General features: G+C 44.8%; 1 long non-coding RNA gene across 1 annotated transcript; it reads left to right on the plus strand.

Annotated features, from left to right (window-relative positions):
* The first annotated feature begins 13,120 nt into the window (after positions 1–13,120).
* Positions 13,121–18,762, plus strand: LOC133074639 (uncharacterized). Its single transcript, XR_009697209.1, has 3 exons — positions 13,121–13,164; positions 17,014–17,235; positions 18,545–18,762. It is a non-coding gene; the product is annotated as an uncharacterized LOC133074639 (long non-coding RNA).
* The last annotated feature ends 1,118 nt before the right edge of the window (positions 18,763–19,880 follow it).

Below are 19,880 nucleotides of genomic sequence, written 5' to 3' on the forward strand. Positions count from 1 at the left end.
ATTTCACATCTGCACACTTTTGAACCAGAGGAAACAGAACACATTTTTGTCAAATTTAAGAGCCTCTTTAATCATGTTGGGCGCTTGGCATGAATCCACACTTGAACTTTGGAAGCTATAAAATCTGTTTACCCTGAGTAAAATACAATTTCCTGTTTAGGGGCCTGGGAGGAAGAAAGCCTTTCAAAAGAGGCTTGTTGAAATCCTTAAAGTGTTCTTGCACGTTAAGAAAACAACAGCTGGCTGTATTAAGTGCAAATGTAGTAGAAACATAGGGATTATATTTCACCTAAAGTACACATGAGTTTACAAGTCCGGGAAGGGAGAGATTTGGTTTTCCTGAACTGAGATAGTTGAACAATAGTTGGTGAACATTTGACAAAATCAAGATGTTATGGTATTTGTCAGCCTGTCCTGGAAATGAACTCTTACCTGCATAAAACAAGGGGCCCTGTCCTTTAAATCACTTCACGGTACTGGTCATTGTAACTTATGAAAACATGGAAGGTTTTAGGGCAACACAAATTCACCGGTAAGACTCTCCAAACACACAGGGAGGGACGTCAGTATTAGCTGATTCTCTGACGTTTCATCGGTACTATGGCGAAGACATTTTAACAGAGGCACGAAGACTGACCCTTGACCCAGGTCAAGGGTGGTGAAAAGAGGTTAGCAGTCCTTTCAGGCTGGACGACTACCATCCGGTGGGAAGCCAGGGGCTTAGTGTCTAACAGGAGGAGTGTGGGAGGGCCAGGAATGGATGGAGGGGGAAGAAGGAAGTGGGAGGGTTGGAAAGGAGGTCGGGGAGAGGAGAGAGGGAGCTAGAGGCGACCAGAGAAAGAAATGAAAGACGTGCAAACAGGAGGAAGGGGGTCAGAGCCGTCTTGTCCTGATTTAGACAATACCGGAAAATAAAGGTCTGGTGAAAATGCTACTCACCCCCCCCCCCCAAAATTAACTTGGTAAGCAGACAAAGATAAAGTAGGTAACAAACCTTCCTTCCTAAGCACATGGTGAGGAGCTGATCGGAGAGGCCCCCTTTCTTCCCGTGGCACTTATTTCCTTACACGCAGGTTTTGCGCTGTCTTGAAAAAACAGATGCCAGCTGTTGAACAGGTGACAGCTGCCCACTGTGACACATGTATTTGTTTGCCCTGTTTTTCCATCATCATCTACTTCGTCACAAAAGATCATGGGGAAGAAGACTTCCCAAATTTCTATTCTATTTTGGGAGGAATTGGAGGTGGCTTTGAGCAAGGAGTCAAAATCTGTTTTCTAGCGTGAAGATGTTCATTGATTGTAAAACCCTTAAGGTGGGCAGGAAGTAGAAAAAGGAGGTCAGATAAAAGCAAAAAAAAAAAAAACCAAAAAAACCCCAACAAAATGAAAACATCTTATTTCTTTCTTTCGAAAACCAATCTTCCCCAAAGAAGGTGGGTCAGCCCGTGAGGGCGGGGACGGGGGGGTGAACAGCACACGTCAAGATCACTTCCAGAGCTCTGAAGCCGAGGATCGAAAAGCCAACTAATTCAGTAGAGAATGACCCTTTAGGGACTTCCCCGGCAGTCCAGTGGTTAAGACTCCGCCTTCTAATGCAGGGGGTTCGGGTTCGATCCCTGGTCGGGGAGCTAAGATCCTGCATGCATCACGGCCAAAAAACCAAAACATAAAACAGAAGCAATATTGTAACAAATTCAATAAAGACTCAAGAAAAAAAGAAAATGAGGCTTTAGATATTTGGTATCAAAACACACTCCTTACATTGTAAGCCAGGCGCTCAATTAGTTCTTTTTTAAAAAAATGTAAACTTCATCGTGGTAAGAACACTTAACAGGAGCTCTACCCTCTTGATACATTTTTAAGTGCACAGTATATCAATGGTATTGTTGACTATGGGGGACGACGTTGTACAGCAGGTCCCTAGGGCTTTTTCATCTTGCTTAAAAGAAACTTTCTGCCTGTTGATGAGCTACTCCACAATCATCCCCTTCCCCCAGCCCTTGGTAACTATTACTCCACTCACAGATTCTTTGAATTTGCTTTAGGTAACTCATATAAACAGAATCATGCAATATTTGTCTTTCGGTGACTGGTTTATTTCGCTTAGTATAATGTTCTCGAGGTTCTCTCATATTGCAGGATTTCCTTGTTTTTTAAGGCTTAATCGTATTCCATTGTGTATATATACCACATTTTCTGTATCCATTCATCTGATGATGGACATTTAGGTTGCTTTCGCATATTAGTTGTTGCGAACAGTGCTGCTGAAACGGTGCTGCTGAAACGGTGCCTTCCCCCCTCTGTATGTCTCAGCCTGCTTTTGTCTGTGGAAAAACTTTAGCCAAAGAATAAGTTTAATCAGAGAAGTGAGGAAATGCAGAGACAAAGGAAAACAGTCAAAGGAGGCCAAAAAAATAATAGTTTAGTCAGTAAGCAAAGTCAAGGACCTTTAGTTCCTCCTCAAGGGCTCTAGATAATATTCTGAGCCATATCCTGTGAGCTGACTTATAGATACTGAAACCGCCACCAGCTGGAAGAAGTGAACTACATGATGACCAGACTGTAGCCGTGACATAAGCTGCCACAATTCCGAGAATTGGCCTCAAAGAAATGGAAACAAACTGACCCTGGAACTGAAGATGAACTGTACCTAAAACAATCAAGAGGACGCTGATTGGTCAGACCACCGATGATCAGTTTCAAGATGACTGTCGGAGCTGCCTGTGCTGTTTCTGCACGGAGCCCCCTCCCTCTGTCTATAAAAGCCTTTGGACAGGCGTCTGCCCTCCCCGCCACACCCCAGTTGCCGGCATCCAAAATAAGCAAACTTTCCTTTCCACCAACCTGGCCTCTTTATTGGCTTTTGAGAGGGGAGCAGCCAGACCCCACTTTCGGATACACTACAATGAACATGGAGGTGCTGATATTTCTTTGAGATCCTGATTTCAATTCTCTTGGATAAATAAATACTCAGAAATGGAGTGCAGGATCATATGGTAGTTTTATTTTTATTTTTTGGGGGAACGTCCATACTGTTTTCTATAGCAGGGGTACCATTTTGCATCCTCGTCACCAGTGCACAGGAATTCCAGTTTCTCCACATTCTTGCCAACACTTACTGTCCTTCTTAAAAAAAATTATAGCCATCCTGACAGATGTAAAGTGGCATCTCATTGTGATTTTGTTTTGCATTTCCTCGATGATTAGTGATGTTGAGCATTTTTTTCCATATACCTACCTGTTGGCTATTTGTATGTCTTCTTTGGAAAAATGTCTCTTCAAGTCCTCAGCCCATTATTTAATCAGGTTATTAGTTTTTTAAAAAATTGAGTTATAGGAGTTCCTTATATATTTTGGATATTAACCCCTTATCAGATAGATGGTTTGCAAATATTTTCTCCCATTCTTTAAGTTGCTTTATCACTATGTTAACTTCTTCCTTTGCTATGCAGAAGCTTTCTAGTTTGATGTTGTCCTACTTGTTTGTTTTTGTTTTTGTTGCCTGTGTTTTTGATGTCATAGTCATGAAATCATTGCCAAGACCAATGACATGGAGGTTTTTCCCTATGTTTTATTCTAGGATTTTTTTGGTTTCAAGTCTTATGTTTGAGTCTTTAAGCCATTAAGAGTTGATTTCTGTTTATGGTGTAAGATAAGGGTCCAATTTCATTCTTTTGCATGTGGATATCCAGTTTTCTCAGTACCATTTGCTGAAGACACTACCCTTTCCCCATTGTGTATTCTTGGCACCCTTGTCAAAGATCAGTTGACTGTATATGCATGGATTTATTTCTGGGTTCTTTATTTTGTTCCATGGTTTTATATGTCTATATTTATGCCAGTATCACACTGTTTTGGTTACTTTAGCTTTATAATATAGTTTGAAATCAGGAAGTGTGATGCCTCTAGCTTTCTTCTTTTTTTTTAAAATGTGAGAAAATCAAATAAAAGTTTAGTAACATGTATACATGGAAGAGATCAGGAAAACAGTAACTCTCTAAAATAGCCAAAACCTGCACCTTAAATACCCTATCCTTCTTTCTCAATATTGATTTGGCTCTTCATGGTTTTTTGTAGTTCCATATAAATTTGTGAATTGCCTTTTCTAGTTAAAAAATTCATTGTGATTTCAATAGGGATTGCATTAAATCTGTAAATTGCTTTGGCTAAAGTGGACATTTAACAATATGAAGTCTTCCAATCCATGAAAAGATATGCATTTCTATTTGTTTGTGTCTTGTTTAATTTCCTTCATCAATGTTTTGTAGCTTTCAGTATACAAGCCTTTCACCTCCTTAGTTTATTCCTAAATATTTTATTCTTTTTGGTTCTATTGCAAATGGAATTGTTTTCCTAATTTCCTTTTCAGATAGTTCTTTGTTAGTTTTTTGAAAACCAAGTGATTTTTTTAAATATTGACTTTGTATCCTTCAACTTTACTGAATTTTAAAATTAGTTCTAACAGTTTTTTATAGAGTCTTTAAGGTTTTCTCTAAATAACATCATGTCATCTGCAAATAGACAGTTTTACTTCTTCTTTTCTGATGTGGAAGGCTTTCATTTATTTTTTTCTTGCCTGATTACTCTGGCTAGGACTTCCAATACTATGTCAAATAGAAGTGGTGAGAGTGGGCATCTTTACCTTGTTCCTGATCTTAGAGGAAACGTTTTCAGTTTTTCACCATTGAGTATGATGTTAGCTGTGAGCTTGTCATATATGGTCTTTATTTTGTTTCTTCTAGTTTGTTTCCTTCCTAGTTTGTTGAGTTTTTTTTATCATGAAGAGGGTTGAATTTTGTCAAATCCTTTTTCTTCATCTATTAAAATGATCATGTGCTTTTTATTCTTATTCTGTTAATGTAGTGTATCACATTAATTGATTTTCTCATATTGAACCATTCTTGCATCCCAGAGACATGTCCTACTTGGTCATAGCATATGATCCTTTTAATGTGTTGTTAGATTAGATCTGTTAGTATCATGCTGAGAATTTTTGCGTCTATATTCATTGGGGATATTGGCCTGTAGTTTTCATTTCTTGTGGTATCTTCTTCTGACTTTGGTATCAGGGTAATGCTGGGCTCACACAATGAGTTTGGAAATGTTCCCTACTCTTCAATTTTTTTGGCTAGAGTTTGAGAAGAATTGGTGATATAAAGATCATAAGTGACTACTATGAACAATTATATGCCAACAAATTGGATGACCTAGACAAAATGGATAAATTCCTAGAAACGTACGACCTACCAAGACAAACTGATGAAGAAATAGAAGGTCCGAACAAATCTATAAGTAGCGTGGGGATTGAATCAATAATCAAAAACCTCCCAACAAAGAAAAACCCAGGACCAGATGGCTTCACTAGTGAATTCTGTAAATTAGTCCTTTATTCTAGAAACTTTGTGTCTCTCTATCCTCCAACTGTACTAGAACATCATGGTGGGGTAGGTGAAGGTATCAGATAATCTTTGCTTCTTTCATCTTTTGTTCTGACATATTTAAGTGTAACCAAAAAGAGGAATTTTAATCCTGAGTGCCATTAACTCCACATTCTTTATGTGGATAAAACTTTTTTGCTTATTTCTGTTCGTGTAAACTCCTTTGGCTTAAGGAATTCCGGTCAAGACTCCAGAACTAATGTTCAGATCTGAAAAGATTGTGTGCATTGGATAATCCTGTCCCTGAGAGAGTCAAACAAACAAACAAACAAAAACAAATTAGGAATGTCTGCAGCTCCCGCTATCATGTTCTCTCATTTATAAATCGGTATATTTATGGAAAGTAAGTTTTCTGAGTAAGCTATTTTCGGTAACATTCCAGAAGCAAGAAGTTCAAGGTCTGTTTTGCTTAAATTGGAAAGAAAAATGTAGGTGGGAGGAGGAAAGGGGAAAAAGTGGAGCAAACAATTGAGCAAAAGGCTGATGAATGTAACCTGATTTGATGGAGCTCATATTCTACTTAAGGTTTTGTGTTTTGGCTGCCACGGCTGTGGCCAAAGCCTCCAAGCCTGACATGAGTTTCCAGGGGCTTTACGATCTGAGCTGATCAGCCTGGCCTTGGATTCTCCTCCATGGCTGCCCATCTGCCGCTGGAGGGCCACGTCCTGTGCGCATGGTTTCTGAGGTTCCACTCGTCCAGCTCAGGGTCTCCCCACTTCCACCTACAGCCTTAAGCAGTTTGCTTCATGTATTCATACACTTTCCTGGCTGCTGTAGGCATGAGAGCCTGCAACCCCTGGACCCTTTCTTAAGGGTGGTAGACTCAGTAGTGAATTCTGAGAAGCTTCAAAAGGGACACAAAAACATGGGCAGAAATTGCCTGTTTCTGCTATGTCTCATGGTCGCTGTGGCACCTACCTGGCAGGCTTTCTTGTGCACACAGCCTTGATTTTATAACGTGTTTCAAGTCTGGGTTGACCTAACCAGACAGGCCCACCATGGATGAGTCTGAGCCCACTCTAGCCTCATGGTGTGAGAACTGTTCGGGTCTTCTGGGGGCTCCTTGGACAAAACGGAATAGGCCAGTCCTGAACTAGAGCTTTCCTTGTGACCCCTGATGGAGCCAACAGCTCTTCCCACCCCCCACCCTGCCCCCAGATACATACCCTGACCTGACCTGACCTCGATCCTAGCATCAATCTGCCTGTGTTGATTTCTCTCTCACAGCTCGTGGAGACTTTTCCTGACACCCATCCTTCCAGAAAGGGGTTGTTTTGTGCTCTTACAGGGATTTGAAGTCTTGAGTGGGGACCATAGTGCCGAAGAATTTGGTAGAAAAGCAGATTGTGGAAAAGAAGTAATTCAGAGCTTCGGCCTGTATCTGTGACCGGGTGTGGTGGTCGAGCATGAGCTGCCCCTGCAGCTTGAGAAGGGGCACGGGACACATTTACTTTGCTGCCCAGGTGTCAGCAGGTGTTTGTGCCTACGGCTCTCACCCATCCCTCAAGGGCTAAGATGGAGTTTTCTAAAATCTCATATACTGAAAATTCAGTTCTCTTTCTGAGAAAAATCCGGGTACCAACTCTCAAGATAATTTTTTTTTCTGATTATAAGAGTGATGTCTAGGGACTTCCCTGGTGGTGCAGTGGTTAAGAATCCGCCTGCCAGTGCAAGGGACACGGGTTTGAGCCCCGGTCCGGGAAGACCCCACATGCCGCGGAGCAACTAAGCCCGTGCGCCACAACTACTGAACCTGCGCTCTAGAGCCCTTGAGACACAACTACTGAGTCCGCGAGCCACAACTATGAAGCCTGCGCGCCTAGAGCCTGTGCTCCGCAACAAGAGAAGCCACTGTAATGAGAAGCCCGCGCACCGCAATGAAGAGTAGCCCTCGCTCGCCACAACTAGAGAAAGCCGGCGCGCAGCAACGAACACCCAACGCAGCCATAAATAAATAAATAAATAAAATTTATTTAAAAAAAAAAAAGAGTGATGCCTACTAATTTCAGAAATTAAAATACTGGTGTTCTCACCATCCCGAATTAGTCTTTCTTAGCAGTATGGTTTATTTCTTCCAATCTTTTTTTTGAACATATGTTAGAACTAGATAGATGAAGTGTATTGGAATAATACTATACAGTATTATGTTTTGGATACTATTCTTTCCATTTTAACATTTAGCAAACAAACTTTTATTTTGAAAGCAATAAAGTGAATGGAATGCCAGCAAATAAGAAGTAAAGGAGTCTTGTTTCGACTTGAACCACCCCTCTCCCCATTCACACACTGTAGTACTGCCCAGGGAGACACACCTTTACCTCTTGTTCTTCTAAAGGAATTTTAAAGCATGTTTATTCCTCTATTTGGTAATTTATTAGATTTAGGCTGTATCTATTAACTTTGCATAGTGTGGGTGTAGATTTCAGGTCAATCGCATTTCCCCCATCTTCTCTGCCCCTCTCCATTTTAAAAGTATTTCTTTTAATGCTTTCATTCTACCTTTACAACTTTCTACAACGTACTTGAGCCTCTATTTTCTGTTTCATTGCATTTAGTCATTTCCTCCTGAGTTTCCACCAGGTAAGTGGAGGAAAGTCATAGCCGTCCACCCCCTGCACCTCTCAACTCTTCGCAACTCCATCACTTTTCTTGGATGGGGTTCGTAACAGTTTTGCTCTCTTCTTCAACGGTATTGAATGGGTATATCTGTGCTTGGCTTATGGGTTGATATTAAATACTGAAAACCATGAAGTTTTATAATATTTACTATAAAGATGAAAAATTATTAGTCAGAAGAAGCAAGCAGTAAGCTTGAACACATAAGAAGAAAACACTCACCTATGTTACTAAACCTGTGCCTCTTGCAGGGGAGAGACCTAATTTTTTTGGTCTGATGCCGTGGTTCCTGCACTGTGGGTGAAGTGCCCTGGAGCATCAACCCAACTTAGAGCCCCTGAGATATTTCAAATCCTCATGGGGAAGACTGCGTCCTTGATATCTGCCCCCCCCCCCCCCCCGTGTGGACAACTAGCTCGAGGTCATTTCTGGTTTCAGCACCAGATAGAGTTCTGTTCTTTGCCAAAGACATTCACTGTAATAAAATAAAACGAAAAGAAAGGAAGCAAGTGATAGTGAATTAGTTTGCAAGGGCTGCTATAACAAAACACCATAGCCTGGGAGCCTTAAACAACAGAAATTTATTTTCTCACAGTCCTGGAGGCTGGAAGTCCAAGATCAAGATGTCGGCAAGGTCGATTTCTCCTGAAGCCTCTCTCCTTGGCTTTCAGGTTGCTGTTGAAGGGCATCAGGTAAGCCACCCCAAATATGCCACTTTGGCATAAGGACTATTTTGAGCTGAAGCCATTTGAGAGTCAACAGATGCAGGAAGGGTTCCCTGCTCTCCCTTATCTGCCTAAAGTAGACTTTGTGAAGTGCTCCCTCAGCCCCTGCCCCTCCCCGGTGATAAGAGTGACTCATTGTCATAGATGGAGGTCACACCAGGTGAGCTGGCATAAAAAGACCTCATTAACATAACCCTTATCTTCCATTAGTTCTCCCATCTATTTCCTAGTAACTTCCCCAGGATTTATCATCCCTGGAAGCCAAACCCCCTTCTTTTGTTAAGATGGTATATGAGTCCCCAAGTCTAACTGCCTTTTTGAGTTTCACTTCTTTTCTGTGAACTCTCATGCATGTAAATATTAATAAAAATTGTGGCTCTTCTATTAATCTGTCTTTTGTTCGTTTAATTTGCAGGCCCGTAAGCATAGAACCTAGGCGCGTAGAGGAACAGTTTTCTCCTAAATCCACCTTCTCGCTATGTCCTCACCTGGCCTTTTCTCTGTGCACACCTGTCCCAGGTGTCTCTTCCTCTTTTTGTAAGGACACCAATCCTGTTGAATTAGGGCCATACCCGTATGACTTTGTTTAACTTTAATCACCTCTTTAAAGGCCCCATCTCCAAATACAGTTATATTGGAGGTTAGGGCTTCAACATAGGAATTTCAGGGACACGATTCAGTCCATAACAGACTGTGTTCCATCTGATTCTTTTAAAAAAAAAAAAAATTAATTAATTAATTAAATTTTGGCTGTGTTGGGTCTTCATTGCTGTGCACGGGCTTTCTCTAGTTGCAGCGAACGGGGGCTACTCTTCATTTCGGTGCGTGGGCTTCTCATTGTGGTGGCTTCTTTTGTTGCAGAGCATGGGCTCTAGGTGTGCGGGCTTCAGTAGTTGTGGCATGCGGGCTCAGTAGTTGTGGCTCGAGGGCTCTAGAGCACAGGCTCAATAGTTGTGGCTCACGGGCTTAGTTGCTCCGTGGCATGTGGGATGTTCCTGGACCAGGGCTCGAACCCGTGTCCCCTGCATTGGCAGGCAGATTCTTAACCACTGCGCCACCAGGGAAGCCCCCATCTGATTCTGAAGTTTGAAAAGTTGCTCAGTGCCCGACAGGCACACATCCAAATAGTAAGAAATTGTGTTTATTAAAGAATGAAACAAAAATTATTTTTTCTTTCAACTTATACATATTATTTTTTTCATAGGGTACTCTGCTGTTAGGGCATAAACGCTTATCAAGTTGTTTGAACCTAACTACTTAGTAAACAGACCGTTGAGTGTTTCTTTGACATAGGGGCACCATGGAACAATGTCTGAGACCCTGGGGTGCTGTGAATGGAGAACATTTGGGTCTAGTCTGCTGGAGGATCTTCTCTTGCAGGTGTGGATGGCGTGAGGTAGGGGTGTGTCCTGGCACCCAGACTCGGTCCCCGCCCTTGCTTTAGCGACTGGCCTCACTCGTGCCCAGAGGGCCTCTGCTTTACACAGTCTGCCCGCATGCGTCACCAACTCAGACAAAAGTGGGCATGGCAGAAACCGAGATCAAAGACAGTTCTTGACTTTTAAGTTAAAAAATGAAGACCAAGCCAAACCCCAAACACCTCCATCCAGTTTCAGAAAAGGAAAAATCTGGGCACAGCACAATTGGGCAGAACTGGCCTGTCTGCTATTCACATACTCCAACCCCTGCACCGCCCCGCGAGCCTGGATAAAGTGAAGGAAGGGCAGACAGGAGGCAGGGGCTGGAGTGGGGTCCTTGCCACGTCTGTCCTCGCCGGCGGGTCTGGGGGGTCCCTGCTCTCAGTCCTGAGGGACGTCCCCGGAGGGCAAGGACACTGGAGACCCTGCTCACACAGCAGCCAGGACTGTGGATGACAGAAACGGGAGAGCTGGTGGCGGGTGGGAACCGGAACTCAGTGTACTCCAACCTGGACTGACTGAGGACAGACTGACATCACCTGGAAGTGACCACTTGATCTTCTCCATTAGGTGGAATGGAGCTCAAGGTAAAATTAAAAGTCACATAAGAGAAAGTAAGATACGTTTTTAGATAGAAAATGTCACGCCACTATGAGCTCCACGAGTGTACAAACTTTTTCTTTATAAGACTTGAAGAAGCAAAAAATCTTTGAGACACAATAGCTGAATCGGTAGAAGCTGTTTTGGGTATTTAGAAAATCTGAATATCAATGGAGATCCAAACTGACTGTAGGGGGTTAGTGGCCCCCCCTCATTCATGTCTATTAAGAACCTTAGAAGGTGGAATTGTTTGCCAATAGGCTGTTTGCACGTGTAAGTAGTTAAGGATTTTGAGATCCTTTATTTATGATAGGCCCTAAATCCAGTGTTGGTGTCTTTATAAGAGGAAGGAGAGAGAGTTTTGGACACAGAGAGACATGAGAGAGAACGTAACAGAGGCAAAGATTGGAGCTGTGCTTCCATCAGCCGAGGAAAGCCTGGGGTTCTTCCCAGACCTTGGGAGAAAATGCGGCCCTGTTGGCATCTTGATTTCGGACTTTTGATTTCCCCAAAAAACCACGCGAGAGTAAAATTCTGTTGTTTTAAGCAAATCTGGGTGATTTGTTACAGCAGAAAGTAAGGTACTTATTGTTAGTCATACACAGTTCTGTGCCCTGCTGGGCGCTGCACAAACAATGGCCCGTTTCCACATTCTCTGTTCAGCACACCTGTCTCGAGTGCCAGGCAAGTCTGGAAGCTCAGGACAGAGAAGAATGTGGCCCAGATCAGTCCCCGCCTGCATGGAGCTCGGAGCTTCGTTACAGACCAAAGTCCCGAGTAACCAAATCATATCACTGAAAGGGTGGTTGGGTGTGGAGGTGAGTGACAGGGCAGGAAGGAGGGAAACCGGGGAGGTGGTGGCCCAAAGCTAAGCGAAGGACGTCTTTCCGGTGGAGGGACTGATCGGGGGCTCCAGTGCCGAGGGGCTGGAATATGCCGAGTGGAGGACATGGCGACCTTGAGCAAGGGGTCCCAGTGGAAATGGACCATGAAAGGCCGACTGGCCTTGCGGGTGAGGAAGTGACAACAATTGCCAGAGCCAGCCCTTTCGAGGACTCGTGCTGTGAGGGGAGCAGAAAAATAGAGAAGGAACTGGAGGGGGCCTTTTGGGTTAGTTTCTTTGTTTTTCCATTTAAGGATGAATGTATCACAGCACCTCTCTGCTCAAAAACTAACCCTTTCTTTTGCTTCTGAACCCAACTCTGTTGCTTCTATTGGCCCGAGTGACACTGCGCAGGAGGACCCTTGCTGGGGCCCGGCTGGAAAGGTGGTGACACGCTGGCTGCAGCCGTCAGGCAGCCCTGGGGGTGCACGAGGGGCCATCCTGCCCTGGGGACACTCAGGTCCGGCAGTGCCAGCTCCTGTCATTTCGCCAGAGAATCTGGAAATCCAGAGCGTTCGGTAAAAGCTCATCTTTCAGTAGCGGCCTGGCTTTCTCAAAATGCTCCCCAAGCTGCAGCAAAGCCATCCGCCATCTGGATCTGGGCTATGAGCCCCGGGTGTGCTGCCTCTGTTGGCCTTGACCCCTTCCTCCCAGTGCTGGGAGACGCCTGCTCCCCGGGACGTCTGGTGAACACGTGGTCCCGAGGCAGAGAAGCTGGGGCTGATGCTGGGGTTCCTGGGCCAGGCTGGGGGGCCACCTGGTGGGTGAGCACATGGCCGCACCTGTATGTGACCAGGAGCAGCCGTCAGTCTCTGTCACGGGGTTGTCACCCCCGTTCTTCCTGGGCTGGGGTGATGATCACTCCCGGGGGAAAGCCTCAGCCCCAGGTGGACACGACCTCTCGCTCCTTTGTCTGGGTCCCACTCAACGCTGGGCAGGCGGGTTGTGTGGTCAGCTGCCCGTCGATGTGACAGTGGTGACCACAGGCCGACCGGACAGCCAGGCCCAGAAAGCAGGCCTGTGGTCGGTGAGTCCCCGAGGGCAGCCTGGCCGTGGCGTGAGTGGACCCGTGTTTGCTGGAGGACTGAATGTGACCCCAGGGCCTGCCTGCGGCCCAGCACTGCCTTCTGAATGCCGCCTGGGAGCCGCTGTTCGTTTCTTCTTGCTTTTCTCTTGCGGCCCCTCTGCAGGCCCTGGGCTGGTTCTCTTCCTTCAGGTTGGATTTGCAAGATGACCCCTATCGAACTGTTTTTTTTTTTTTAATTTTCCGAACATTTCTACAATTCTTTTGGGGACAGACGGATTCCAGATAATCCGGTGCCAGACAACATTCAGCAGGAAAAAATGTTGTGCTAACTGTTCTATTTTGGTTGTGAGTTCTCTTCCTCTCTCCCCGCCCCAGCAAACATAAATCGTACCTAAATCTTTGCCAGGAGGACGACCTCGTTAAACAGAAGCAGAGAGACAGATGAGCAGTGGCCGCGGTGAGGAGCCTGCAGGGTGGACGGAGGGGAAGGTTCAGCTGCTGGGCAGATGGCTGGGATGGGGGACATGGGGGGATAGAGGGGAGTGGGCGGGGATCGCAGGCAGGAGGCCCTGCTCCAGCAGCCCTGCTTCTCCAAGGGACCGTGACGACCTAGTGCAACAGGGAAGGCAAAAGTTTCAGGCCAAGGACCCGCCTGCCTGTCTCTCTGTCCTGGGCCCACGTCTGCTCACCGGTCCTGGGTGCAGCGGGACCCAGTGACACGCCACCCACGCTGCCCTCAGGGCCTGCAGGGTGACATGGCCTTCCAGGGTCACCTCTCCTGTTGAATGTCCGAAGCCCACTGAGAACAGAGAGTCCAGGAGCGTTTGGCTGGTCTCCCCTTTTAATCTGGGTGTGAAAACAGCTTGGCCTCACTCCACGAACAAGCGGCAGACGTCTGGCTGCTTTGCTTGCTGGGAAGATGTACTTAAAACCCGGTGGCCTCTCTCGACTTCACAGAGCTTGGGCAGCAACTGCAGGAAACCAGATACATCTTTTTCAAAGCTACATGTACTCTCATTGTGGTGTAACTATAATAGTAAAAGGGCTTCCCTGGTGGCGCAGTGGTTGAGAATCTGCCTGCCAATGCAGGGGGGACACGGGTTCGAGCCCTGGTCTGGGTTGGATCCCACATGCCACGGAGCAACTAGGCCCGTGAGCCACAACTGCTGAGGCTACGTGTCTGGAGCCTGTGCTCCGCAATGAGAGAAGCCGCGACAGTGAGAGGCCCGCGCACCGCGATGAAGAGTGGCCCCCGCTTGCCACAACTAGAGAAAGCCCTCGCACAGAAACGAAGACCCAACACAGCCAAAAATAAATAAATAAATAAATAAATTTATAATAGTAAAAAATTGTAAACAGTTTAGATGTGCAATAATAGATTCTTAATAAATTATGATTTACCCACGAGACAGGGACAGGTAGGTAGCAACACGAGAATATGCTCCACGGTCATATTAAGTGAAAAAAGGCAGATATAAAAATGCATATGTAACACACCTCCACTGATGTCACGCAAAAACACCTACCCATGTGCACAGAACACAGACTGAAAGGATATACATCCAAACATCGAAGACGTCATCTTTAGATGATAAAATTGCAGGTAATGTTTATAATTATTACTATTACTATTTTTGTTTTGTTTTGTTTTTAAATTAATTTTTATTGGAGTATAGTTGCTTTACAATGTTGTGTTAGTTTAATTTTTATTATTTTGTTAATATTTTTTTCTGGTTTCCTTTCTTTAACAAATCTTTGTTATTTCTATAATAAAAACATTTCAACGTATGCATCTGCATTCATATTAGGCACATTTGCATGAAAGTCAATCAGCAGGAATGATTAAAGAATTTCAAGACCATCTCATCATTTGTTCTTGACTGGAAGTAAAAAACAGGCCCATTTATACACTGACTTTTATTCCAGCAATTCCAGTGGCATTGCTGGATCATGTGGTAACTCTATGTTTAATTTTTTTTTAAATTTATTTGTTTTATTTTTATTTATTTTTGGCTGCGTTGGGTCTTCGTTGCCGCGGGCTTTTCTCTAGTTGCGGCGAGCCGGGGGCTACTCTTCATTGTGGTGCGCAGGCTTCTCATTGCGGTGGCTGCTCTTGTTGCAGAGCACGGGCTCTAGGCGTGCGGGCTTCAGTAGTTGTGGCACGTGGGCTCAGTAGTTGTGGTGCACGGGCTCAGTTGCTCTGCTACATGTGGGATCTTCCTGGACCAGGGCTGGAACCCATGTCCCCTGCGTTGGCAGCCGGATTCCTCACCACTGCGCCCCCAGGGAAGCCCCAGTGTGTACTGTTTTGAAGAAGTGTTCCCCAGGTGCTGCACCGTTTTGCCCTCCCACCAGCAATGCACAAGTCTTCCAACGTTGACTCCTTCAGCTGACTCTTCACTGCCTGCCTCTTGTTGGCTTAGAATTAGAATTTGTTTGAAATGATCGTTTAATGAGTATTAGATGTTCTGCCATTGCCTTGTTTGTCTTCTCTGACTGCAATTTAGACATGTCTCTGCACCCCAGCCACAAAGAGGACGACCTCTCTTCAGACATTTTTGGTTCCAAGAAAACAAATGAAAACTTGGTAATTGGGTGTTTTAGAGGAATGAGTGTTCATCTCTGCCTTCCCGGAACCCACTGCATTCTTCAGGCCCCCTGGGTCTTCTGAACACTCAGGCCAAAGGATCCTGAAGCTATTTTTCTAACCACAGTTATCCAAATCGTGTTTTGTTTTCCATTTCCTTTCCAAGCAATCAACTCGAGTCACTTAGGTTTTGTGGGGCAGCAAAGCCCTTCAGGTCGGGAGCATTTTCCCGGGCTGGGGTCTGAGGGCCATCTGCTGGGTTAAGAGGCTGCTCCATAGCTTCAGCGTTCAGCACCTTCGAGGTCAACTGCCAGCACCACCTTATCTCTCACCTGAGTGCAAGGATCTGCCTGGTGTTGTGTGGAGGGCCGGGGAGGGGAGCCAGGCTGCCCGATGTCCCCCTGGTCACTCAGAGAAACTGGTGTGATGGTTCTTCTCCAGTGTTGATCAGGAACCCTCCCCGAGCCCGCAGTGTTTACTGAGCATCAGATGTCATCAGTATCTGGGAGAACTTGCTTGGGCAGGAAGCTTAAAAGTCAGCACCTGCCATAAAGATAGCGAAAGGGCGCCCTTGTGCCTCGTTTGTGCTTTGATAAGAAGTGCATCCTGCTTCCAGGGCTGACGTGAACCTGGCAGACTCAGCTTTGCGATTAGAAGTGCGTAGAACACGAGAAACTGTCAGTGAGAGAGGGACATTTTGGTGCGTGGCCTCTTCCAGAAAGAGAATCCAGCATCCTCTTTATGCTGACGAAACCACCTCCAAGCCCGAGTCCCCGGAACTCATCAGCCGTCACCCCTGTCATCCTTCTGAGAAAGTTAGGAGAAGGAGGAGCACGATCTTTCGTCCACCTTTATTTGTTTCTTATAAATATAAAATCTTTGCCCCAGAGGATGGACCACTTACAAAGAAAGGCTAAAAAGTAACAGGAAAATAAAAGCAACAGATGCTTCACCTATGCTGGGGAAGGGTGAGGAGGTATATTACAGGACACCTGTAATGACAAAATTACAAAAGCGTGTCACAGGACACAGGGAGCCTGCTTCCCAGGGCCTCTTTCCCTTTGATGATGGTCTCACTAGGTCCCTTGATGTCCACACACTTGCAGGGAGGTGTTATTTCTGCTTTTCCAGCGATGAAAGCTGCCCCAGACCTCCTTTCCGTGAAGTCATTTGGCAGAATTTGCATGTTTTTTCGTATCAGTCATTGAAGTGGAATCTCTTAAAATAGGCTTTGGGGACTCAGTGACACGGCAGCTAAGTGCTGTATAAAAATAGACAGGTGTGCGGGGTCTGTGCTGGCCCTGACACATGCTCACCGCCCCTTCTCGGCTGTCAGCGCCTCTGGCCTCCCACCTCCTCCCTGTTACCCACGTCCCTCTTGACTCTACTTGCTCTTTTCCTCATAGCAGAACCCCCGAACGAGTTCTGGACAGGGCACCATAAATAAAACCCAGCCACCAGGTTTCCCAAGCCAGGCATTTGGAGACTACGGCACATGGTTAGATATTCACTCATTAGAAACATGATACAGGTGCGCAGTTAGTCTGGGTCTCCGTGTACAATTGACCCCAAGATTAGGATAGTACAATGTAACTTAGAACAGTCTAGCAAAGTAGGGACATCTTAAGTTTGAATATGTTTTGAGGTAGCTGGTTGTTGTTACTGCTGTTGTTTTTCTGGGACTGTGATACTAATCTCTCCCTCCTTATTTCTGAGCAGGTATAAAGAAACCTTCACCTGGCCAGCGTTCTGGCCACCCCAGGACCACCATGACCGGCTGTGTGGGTTGTGCACTGCTCAAGACCAGAGGGCATGATTCCCGTGACTGTGAGGTTAACGGTGTCTCCTGGAGTGCTGTGGTGGGACAACCCTCCCACCCATAATTTCCTTGATCTCCTCTCCCCGGTTCTTTCTGTTCGGTAGATCCTGATGTGGTGACTGGTATGTAGGAATGGTGGGGGCTTCAAGAAATGGGAAGTTTGAACCAGAAGGAGCTTTCTTGCCCTTCCTTCTGCCTGATTTCTTGTTGTGTTTCTTTGTCACCCATGCCATCTCCATTTTGCTTGTAATTGACCCAAGGGGTAATTGGTTTTGTTCTAGGATGTTGGAGAACTCACCGAGGACTACTGGCAAAACAGAGTTCTCCCTGTATCACACTTTCTTCTCCCATCTGGACCCCTGCTATCCATCTATCTGAGGGAGATAAGGATGTAGATAAGGGTCTCTTTAATTATTTTCTCAACTTCATTTTCTCTGTTTGCTTTTTCTGGAGAAAGAAAGAGCAACCTATTATCTTGAATGAAGCCACAAATTTTCTTAGTTTTTTCTTCTCTATTTTTCCTTCTTTTGTCTTTTTATTCTGTTTTCTATGAGTTTCTTTAATTTTTAACTTCCAGCCTCTTTAAACTGAATTTTCATTTTTGTTATCATAAATTTATTTTTTTAAATCTCTGTTTTGATCTTTGAATGTTCCTTTTCATTGAATCCTATTCTTGTTTCATGAATATAATATCTTCCCTTAGCTCTCAGCATATTAATTTTAGCTATTTAAAAAAGAATCCTTCTACTTCTGCATTTTTTTCTGTTTTTCTTATGAGCTGGTTTTCTAGTGCTTGGTTTAATTGCTGCCTGTTACATTAGAGATTTTACATTCAGAAACTTCAAGATTTCAGAAACCTTAGGTAAATCCCCTTTATCTCCCCTTTATTTTATAGCATAATAGTACTCATTTTATATAAGCCAAAATTGCCTTTGGAAAAGAAGATCAAATTCCATTTTTGATCCATTGTAATTCAATTTTGATTATTAAAGTTCTGATACTACATTTTAAAAGTATTTTAAGAACTATAACTTCCATTTTGAAAAGTCTGAAGTATACACTTCTAGTACTACACTCTAAAATGTTCTTAAAAATAAATATTCTTGGATTGACTTAGTTTAACATTTTGTTCTTTGTTGTCAGAGATCATCTTGCAAGGAAGCATGGTGCTGGTCACTGTGGCAAAGAAGTATAGAGTAGAAATGGGAGGGAAGAGAATGAGGCTGGGGTGGTGAAGAGGCTTAGACATTAGCTCCAGAAAGAGGAGACGGATGTGGTTTGCCTGAACTGGAAAGTTTATCCCCGTGGAGAACGGGGGGGAATCGCTGGCATCATGAAACTCTTACTACGTGCCCAGCATGTGGGTGAAAAGCTCTTAGATTACCTTGTTTATTCGTTACAATTTTATGATCTATTTTTCTTCTTTTGCAGATGAAGAAACTGATGCTCAGGGAGGTGAAGTAAAATGCTTAATTTTACAGAGTTAATTTACTAGTTCTCACAAGTGATGGAATTGGCATTCAAGCCTAGTTTTGCCCAAGTCCAAACCCTGGAATACAGTCCAGCCTCCAGACTGGATGATAAAGTAGACATTGATTCTGGTGAATTCGGGAAGAGGAGACGGAAACAGAGCGACCGGTGCCTTACTCAGAAACGTGTGTTTTTGTACATGTCACTTTTTTAAAACAGAGTTTTAAAAAACTAATTAATTAATTAATTTTATTTTTGGCTGCGTTGGGTCTTCGTTGCCGCGAGTGGGGGCTATTCCTTGTTGTGGTGCGTGGGCTTCTCATTGCGGTGGCTTCTCTTGTTGTGGAGCACGGGCTCTAGGCGCACGGGCTTCAGTAGTTGTGGCACGCAGGCTCAGTAGTTGTGGCGCACGGGCTTAGTTGCTCCGCAGCATGTGGGATCTTCCCGGACCAGGGATCAAACCCGTGTCCCCTGCATTGGCAGGCGGATTCTTAGCCACTGCGCCACCAGAGAAGTCCCTGTACATTTCACTTTTGGACTTCTGGTCCCAATCAGGCAATACCAGCTATTCAAAGAGTTGCTGAAACCCCAGGATCTTCCTATTTATGATGCAGTTTTCATTGTGATTATGCTTGAACTCTCCTCTAAAACAAGCAGCAGCTTTTTATTGCCTGTTATCTAGGGTATTGCTTTCACAAATCCACACCACTTGGGCCCTTCAGAGGCAGCTGGATTCTGGGCGTTGTCAGCCGGTTGCTTTGCTGATGGTTCTTCCAAGGTGATAAACTGTGCACCAAGGCTCCCTTCAGACCGTGGTCTCGTGAGCGCATGACCCACCTGGGTGTGTGTGCGGAGATCAGAAACTTTTCAAGGATTTCACTCTCAAAGAAGGAAAGTATGAAAATAAAAACCCAGTTTAGGCCCAGTGCTTGCACAAAACCAGAAGCAGAAGGGCAAACCTGTCCTGTTGTAAGATGGTCTGTAATTTTGAATTACCAGGATATACTATTTTCTCTTGTACACTTTCACACACTTGGGCTTGATCATTCGTTGCACACAGAACTGGGATCAGAATTCCTGAACCATAAATGGCAAGTGACCAGCTGGCGAAGGAGAGCACAATATCTCCCCTTCCAGTGAATGGGAGAGTCCCTTCCTCGGGCTAGAAAATTTAAACGCACAACGGAAGCCTGACTTCGAAGTTTGAAAATTCCAGGACAGAATCATCTTTATTCCCTTGTGTTCTGCCTGAAGCTCCTAAAGTTGAAAGCAGCCTGGTCCCCTCCCGTTGCCTCCA

This window comes from Eubalaena glacialis, chromosome 14 (genome assembly GCF_028564815.1).
Source record: "Eubalaena glacialis isolate mEubGla1 chromosome 14, mEubGla1.1.hap2.+ XY, whole genome shotgun sequence".
NCBI classification, from domain to species: domain Eukaryota; kingdom Metazoa; phylum Chordata; class Mammalia; order Artiodactyla; family Balaenidae; genus Eubalaena; species Eubalaena glacialis.